The following is an 8,020-nucleotide window of genomic DNA, read 5'->3' on the forward strand; positions in this document are numbered from 1 at the left end:
ATTTAAGACAGTTTTAAGGCCAGGCAGCCTGGTGACTTCCAGCCTTCTGGGATCTTTGAGTCATACTTACATCATTTCATTAACGTCACAGCAAACCCCATGAGGTAGGTGGTAGGTATCAGTATTTTCTAGATGTGCACATTGCTGTCAGGAGAAATGAAACACCTTGAGGTAGTTTCCCTGGCTAGTCTGCTGGAGATCTAGGCTTCCAACCCAGGTACGGCCAGTTCTATGACTGGTTTTAAAATGTAATTCTTACGTGCAGGAATGGCATCCAATCTCTTCCAAGCATTCTTAATAGTAAAAACCTTAAAATCTAAGCTGGAATGTCCCAGCTGTTCTCATGCCCCCCAAAACACCAGTGCAGGCCAGCGTCTTTAGTGAAGGCCAGACCAAGGTAAGTGAAGAGTTCCTGAGTGTTCTGGAGGCACACCTGTATCAAGCAGAGGTTCAACTATGGGAAATTCCAAATGGTAGGAAAGGAGGGCAGGGACAGGGTGTGTAAATGGGGGACAGGAAGTGAAGGACGTCAGTCTGAGTCAGGCCCATCTCTATTGAACATTAGTTTTTTATGGCGGGAGGTAGATGGCCCTTTCTTAGACTTTAGAAGCCTGGATTGAGCCCTGCTCCCCTGTGGCTGCTTCCCAGGCTGGGCATCCTCAGCTCCAAGGCTTCATTCAGCTCTAGGAATGTCTTGAAGCATTCATGCCCACAGATCTGATGGGTGAAGTATTTTTCATCCAGTGGCTTCTTCTTTGGCTGGGTAGAGGATCTGGTGCTCGTGGGCAGTGCTTGCTTAGTGATCCTCCCAGAGGGTGGTTCATGGCAAGGCTCCCACGTCTTGTGGAAATTTTCTTTCTCTGTACGTCTGTCTCTACCAGGACAGGTGCAAATATGCACCTCGAAACTGTTGTGTCCCAGCAGATTATCTTTGGAGTCTTCCAGTGTGTTGATGGTGAGGATGGATTCCTGCCCCCCATGCAGAAGTTGTTACGCACGAAGTTGAATTGGATGGTGGTAGTCAGAGCCGATCTCTGGTGGTTCATAGGGCACCCCACACCGTGTCGAAGAGTGATGGTGTCCTCCAAATACTCGGCAAGCAGATTTCCTCCCCCCCCGGATGAGATGCTGAGGAGGGGCCAGGCCATCGCCATAGTCAGAGCGGCACTCAAGGTGGGGGCAGTGCTGCACCACCTCCGTCATATGCTGACTTGTGGTAGATGGCTGTGGTGTGAACACAGATGCTGGGCCGGGGTGGTGAGGTCACCCACAGCTGCACCGGACAGGTCTTTGCCAGCTGGCAAAACAGCTTGTTAAGGTCAGGGGAGTACATGTAGGTGACGGAAATGGCTGTCCCAGAATGTAGGAAGTCCAGACAGAAACCATAGGTGTTGGGTAGGTCTTCTGGGAAGGGACAGAGGATGACAGGGTCAAGCAGGTGGCTGGTGTAGGGGTGGGTGGTGCAGGGGCTGCTGATATTCTTTGAGCCCCAGCTTGGCTTTCTAGCCAGTCTGCAACATCTTCTGTGAGTAGCAGATCATCCACTACCTCCACTGCTGGGGACAGTGAGGGGGACTGAACCAGCTTCTCAGGAAGGAGTTCCCCTAAGTATGAAAAGGTCTCTTGGCTCAGAGGGAAGTCAGTGCTGAGATCTTACTGGGGCTCCTCTCTTGCAGCTCCAGGGAAGGCAGCCTGCCCAAGGAAGGAACCTCAGGGAAATGTGTAACCTTCCTGGGGCGGACTCTCCAAGCCCAGGAAGCAGGTGCCCTGAGAGCACAGCAGCTAGCTGTGCCCAGGATGGTGGCTTTGGGCTTTTGACTCGTCAACATTTCTTCCCAGATAGTTATGCATTATCTTAGAATCACAAAGTTGTAGCTGAAAAAAAATCCCAGAGACGGTTTAATTGAAACTTTTCAATTTATAGACAGGAAGTTTCAGTTCAGAAACTGGGTGACCTGATGAAGCTAACAGGCCTAGTTAGTGGCAGAAAACAAGGGGACTAACACTCAAGCTTGGGTCTCATCTGGGTCTTCCATTTCCCAGTGCGCCTCCCTCAGGACATAGAACATGTTGTGTCTACAGGGCTGGGGCCAAGCAAATTCTCTGGGGAACTCCTTAATACAGGATTTTAAAGGCACGGCATGAATAGTGTTGAGTTTGGGGAGAAAGTCAAGGTTAGGCTTCTCTTTGCAGCTCCTTCTTTTGTTCCCTGACTGATCCCGAGCAGGATTTTTTTACTGTGCATCTTAGGGGTTTTAAAACTTTTCTGCACACCATCTGTTTCCTGTAAGAAAAACTCGCCATCCTAGAAGAGTCCTTCCCCAGGCGCTTGTTCTTAAACTGAGGTTCATGAACTCCCTAAGGGCTAATGTTTTCAGGGTTCATCCATGTGGTAGCATGTATCTGAACTTCATTTTTCCTGATGGCTGAATAATAGTCTATCGTGTATATATTCCATGTTCTGTTTATCATCTGTTTATGGACACATGGGTTGTTTCTACCTTTTGGCTGTTGTGAACAATGCTGCCTTGCAAATTTGTATAGAAGTATCTGTTTCAGTGCCTCCTTTCAGATATTTTGGGTATATACCTAGGAGTGGAATTGCTGGGTCATACGGTAACTCTATGTTGAACGCTTTGAGAAACTGCCAAATGGCCGTTTTACAATCCCACCAGCAACGCACCAGGGTTCTAATTTCTCCACATGGCTTCCTTTTTGATCCTATGTGTTTTATCTTCCATTTAACACATTATTCTGAGGAGGGAGTCCTTGGCTTCAACAGGCTGCCAAAGAAGCCCACGATACAAAGAAGACTAATAATGCTCCAGTCTGCGGTAGATTCTGGAAAATCCCCAGGATGGGAGAATTCTTGATTGAGGAGTCAAAGGCCTTCTGGTGGAAGAGGGTTGTGAGGTGGGGTATGGAAGTTCCTAGTAGTAGTTTAATCTCTATTAAAAACACTTGAAATTGCTCACTAAATGAAGATGCTAATATTTACTCAAATTAATAATGAATATGCAAGTATTGATTTCCATTGACCATTCCTTGCTCAGTAAGTACTCCTTCCTAATTTCATCAGGACACTTTCAAATTCCCTTTGCTTTGTTGGAGATGACATGCGTGCTAAGTGGCTCCCCTCTTTTCCACTCTGGTTTGGTTTCCAGATATTCTGTGCCTTTCTGATTTATGACTTGGGAGTTTCTGACTCCTGTCTGTCACGTCAGTGATCCTACATCTCATGTTCTTCTCTGAGTGCCTGGGACCCACCATCATCTCAGATGCAGAATAATTTACATGCCAGGAATACAAAAAAAAATTTAGATTCTTTTGTCTTCAGGATTTGCCACAGAAATCAGTGTTCTTCTTCAGGGAACTCATTGATTTCTCTTTTCTATTTGCTACCCGAAGTTCTCTCTTTTTCTGAGTATCCCCAAATAGGAATGGCTCAGAGTTTGTATACATGGGAAACAAAATTCTTGTTTTTGCCAGGAACCAAAAAGAAGGTAATTTGTGTTTAAGTGACATTTTGGATACATGGGATGTAACTTTGTTAGGGTTCACTGTATTTTGAAGATCATTCCCCTGAAAAATCCCTTGATGTGTACCCTGTGACAGCTTGCCTCTGTTTAGTACCCTGGTGGCCTTTCTTGGTGAATTTCAGCTTCTGGGACCTTTTTGGATATGGGCCAGAATCATATTAGTGAAGCATAAAAATGCCTTTTCTTTAGAAGGTTATCATTGAGTTTATTTAATGACAGAAGAAAAGTACACTGTTTGCATTCGAATCCTACCACACTACTAAGTTCTTGGGAGATTTTTGGGGCATCAGAGATTTCTCTGAATTTGTTTCCTTGTCTTAAAAATAAGGGAGGGGGGTAGTAACTCCTTAAATTCTTCCTATTCTCCAAACCCTGTGACTGTCAAATTCTATCTGATGCTCAGACTAAACACATCCTAAAACTGCTGGCTAGTTGGGAATTCATTTATAATGAATTAAAGTCAGGACCAGGAAAATTATTCTTTATTTCTGCAAATCACTTTGTGGTTTACAAAATTATCTTCCAACTATCTCTTTTTACTCTCTTTTCTGTTCCTCTGAGGCCAGCAGCATTGACATCACCTGGGAACTTCCCAGAAAAGCACAATCTCAGACCTCACCGTGTTCTCCTGAATTAGAATCTACATTTTACCAAGATGCTCAGGTGATGTGCACGCACAGGGAGTCTGAGAACTGCTGCTTTGTCTCATTCTGAGTCTCCTAATATGGTCCCGATGAGGTGGAACCAGTTCACCAGCACCTAACAACAGTACCAACAGCGACCCTCAGAGGAAGGCAGGGTATTTTACAGATGAGAAAATCAAGACTCAGAGTTGTTAAGTAACTAAGTCAAGGTTACTGTGCTTGTGTCTTATCCAAAATTTCTTGCTCTAAACCTAATGCAGCCAGAATGCTCGTTAGAAGTGAGAGTAGCAAAACTTCATCCCACATACTTTGGACACGTGATCAGGAGGGTTCAATCTCTGAAGAATATCATGGTTGGAAAGATAGAGGGTCACCCAAAAAGAGAAAAGCCTTCAATGAGTTGGATTGACACAGTGGCTGAAACAGTGGGCTCTAACATAGTAATGATTGTGAGGATGGCATAGGACTGGGCAGTGTTTCACCCTGTTGTATGTAGGGTCTGTGTGAGTCAGAATTGACAGCACCTAACAACAACAACAACAAACCTAATGCTGTCTTCCTGGTTGGGCTGGAGTCAGCCTTGTACAACAGAGACTCCTGGCTGCCCAGCAGTCCATGTGGATAGTTCTAGCCAGTTAGTGGCTGAGTTCTAACCAGCATAATGTGAGTGGAAATGGGAGGTACTGAGATCCATTTCTAGGGAAAAGAGACAAAAAGGTAACTGCCATGCAAACTCCTCCATTGTGTTTTCCACTCCTTGCTGGCTTGAAAGGAGAGAACTACTGAGAGCAGCCTTGGTCTTCAAGGGGCAGGGGAGATTGGTGTAGGTACAGCTGTCTGGTTGCATCAGGGGGGTCATGCTCTGAACAAGTTAGGGGGCTACCAGCCATCCCCCAAGTGTCTGTGAGGGAAGCATGTCCCTGTTCCCTGGAACACACTGGTGGGTGGGTTCTGCAGCTGGACCAGGGGCACCCATTGATTTTGGTTGTAAGGCCTGGTCAGCACCACTTATCCTTGGACCTCTCTTGTGGGTGGCCTGGTGACGTGGTGGAGCCACCAGTCCTCAGGCCCCTTATGTGGGTAGGTGAGGACCCTGTTTAATAGGCAAAGCGGTGTCAAACATCAAAAACCCACCTCTCCACCACACAGCTGAGACAGTTGAAGTCCGATCTCAAGCAGATACACCGTTGCAGTCTACCAACAAGGGCCTAATCTCCTGAAATGGGCCCACACAGGTCCATGCAGGGGTTAAAGGTACTCAAAGTCCACGGACCGTTTGTGCCTGTACGGTAGCCGCTTCTGTCCTGAGCTCCCCAGCTTAGTGGAGCTGGCAGATTATCCTTTCCCCCAAGTTTGGGAGAATGGCTCAGGGCACACAGCAGAACCTATCTCAGGCCCAGGGAAATTGATAGCCACTGAAGCCGTCTTGGGGGCTGGGGGCGTGGTAAAATAAACGCAACTACTTAGCTTTTGCCGAGAGAGCCCTTCTTGTCTGGTTTGGGAGATGTGAGTAGACTGTGTGGCTGGCTGTCTCTCCCTAAGGAATCCGCATCCCGAACACACCGCCATCCCTGCTGTGGTTGGTCTGGGGGATTGTGCCTGATGGGCACTGGATCCTGCTGAGTCAGGTCTGGGAACTCCTTGCCTCTTTTGAACCATCTCTTCATCCCCTTACCGCTCAGCCTGATTTCCAAACTTAGCCTTTGATGTTCAGGGCTCCTACCTTGTCATGTATATAACCTTTTCACTGGCTTTTTCAGGTCTTTGTTCTAAGAGGGATCGTGGGAAGCATCTGACTACTCTGCCATCTTGGCCCCGCCTCACCCAAGAGCAACCTTAGAAATTGTTTTAGAGATGGGAAGACTACTGCCAGCCTGGGTCCCTGGATCACTGCATTGAGGAGGCCCACCACAGTAACCTTTCACCTGTCCAGTATCTGTACAGGAGCCAGAAGTAAACTTTTATTTTGCTTGAGCCATTATATGTGGTTGGGTCTATTTCTTAAGTGCTTAGCCAACTCTAACAAATACACTCGAGCACTGACTTAGAGCTTGAAGTCAGGGGTCTTTTGGCCTAATGCATTCATTTATTTTTTTTGTCTCTGGCAGTTGGTGATCGATGGGTCGTGGTCCAGCATGCAGAAGTGAGTGAGTGACTGGTGAAAAGCAGCGAAGCTGATGGGTTGTGGAGATGTGTTTGAAGGCTGCCACACTCTCTACTCCAGGGTAAGGCAAAGGCAGTGGCTGTCATTGTTACTCTGACTTTGCCAAGTCATGGGGACTCTTGTCTCTCCAGCCTCTTGGAGTTAGTGCAGTGGGATGCCCTGCCTGTGAAATTTTTCCAAAGCCTCTGTTGATTCAAGTCATAGATACCATGCCAATCAATAATTGTGAAGAGAAGACCATTAGGTTTTGGGTGATGGGATGGAATTCATTAGGTGCATGAAAATATCTCAGGCATTATTAGGGATTTATTTACATGAGACGTGATTTTCCTAAAATCAGGGTAAGGTTTTTGGGCCTTCCTGAGGTGTGTTGTCAAGAATGGAACGAGGTCTGGTTGCCCTTTTCCTGTACCATATCAGGTTGTTAGCACTCCCAGCTCACATTCCCTCAACCACCACCCTGCTTCTCCATGGATGACTTTCTTTAACTGTTATATCATTAAGTACTTTTTCTAGAAAGGAAACAGCTTGCCAGAGAGTTGAAGATTCCAGGTTTAGTGGATAATAGCATTAGCAAAGCACATGGTTCTGCCAGTTCCACTTTATCCTTCAAGTCACTGGGAGTCACATGTCTGTTTACTCATCTATTTACAGTTCCTAGTGAATCAGGTAAGAGCCCTGGTGGCACAATGGTTAAGCACTCGACTGCTAACCATAAGGTTGGCAGTTCAAACCCACCCAGCGGCTCCATGGGAGAAAGACCTGAGAATCTGAAGGCACCTAACAACAGTGAATCGGGTATTGGCATTGGGAGCATCATAACCAAGGCTGGCTTTGAGCTTTCATTTGTGCCGAAGATTTTTGAGGCCAGAAGGAGAAAGTCACTGTTGTGTCCTCTTCTCAGAGTCGAGGTGGAAGTCTGGGAAGAAGGGGTAGGAAAGATATCACATCTCTTTCTGAGCTCTCCAGCTTCTACAGCTTGAAGTAAAATCAGACTCCTTGAAGAGAAAATGACAGCTAATAGAAATCTAGGCAGAGCCAGGATGGTTAGGAAAGAGGGACAGGGAGCGAAAAATTAAAAAAGAAAAATTGTATTCAGCTTAAAAACTGATTGGAGTGTTGTTTTAAGCTTCCTTTAGTACTTTGGAGCCCTTACTAGATAATGTCCCATTGCCCAGCCTCAGACAGAGGGCAGCCAGAAAGGCTGATGTCCTTAGGTGCCTCACATGGCTCAGTAATGAGTGCAATTTACTGAGTAAAATAGACAATTAGGGTCTGTAGATCTCTGGAGATTCCCATCAACATACATCATTACTGCCCTGGAGTGATGCATGGGCAAGGGGATGAGCAAAGCAGAGAAAAGGCAGCTGCAGGAGCATGTCATCAACTGAAGACTCCAGGTGAGCAGCCAGGCACAGGCAGACCACAGCTCAGGGGATGGAGGTTGCTAAGGAAAGGAGCTGGTCTTTGCCAGATTTTCTCAATAAAGGAAAAGAGTTGGGCTTTGTGAGCTCTACTCATTTTCCTCTGTGGCTCCCCATACCCTTTGTTTTAACAGTAACTAAATAGTATAGCATGTCAGAAATAGCACTTGACCGGCATGTGTAAATGCTGTACAATGATAAAATTGTAGATTAATCCATTCTTTAACTATCAGGTAGGGGCCAAAGATA

At 46.3% G+C, this 8,020-nt stretch overlaps 1 pseudogene; it reads right to left on the bottom strand.

The window, feature by feature from the left end:
- Window positions 1-529: 529 nt before the first annotated feature.
- LOC100660069 (cellular tumor antigen p53-like) lies at window positions 530-1,430 on the bottom strand (annotated as a pseudogene).
- Window positions 1,431-8,020: the final 6,590 nt, after the last annotated feature.

Source organism: Loxodonta africana, chromosome 22, assembly GCF_030014295.1.
Source record: "Loxodonta africana isolate mLoxAfr1 chromosome 22, mLoxAfr1.hap2, whole genome shotgun sequence".
NCBI classification, from domain to species: Eukaryota; Metazoa; Chordata; class Mammalia; order Proboscidea; family Elephantidae; genus Loxodonta; species Loxodonta africana.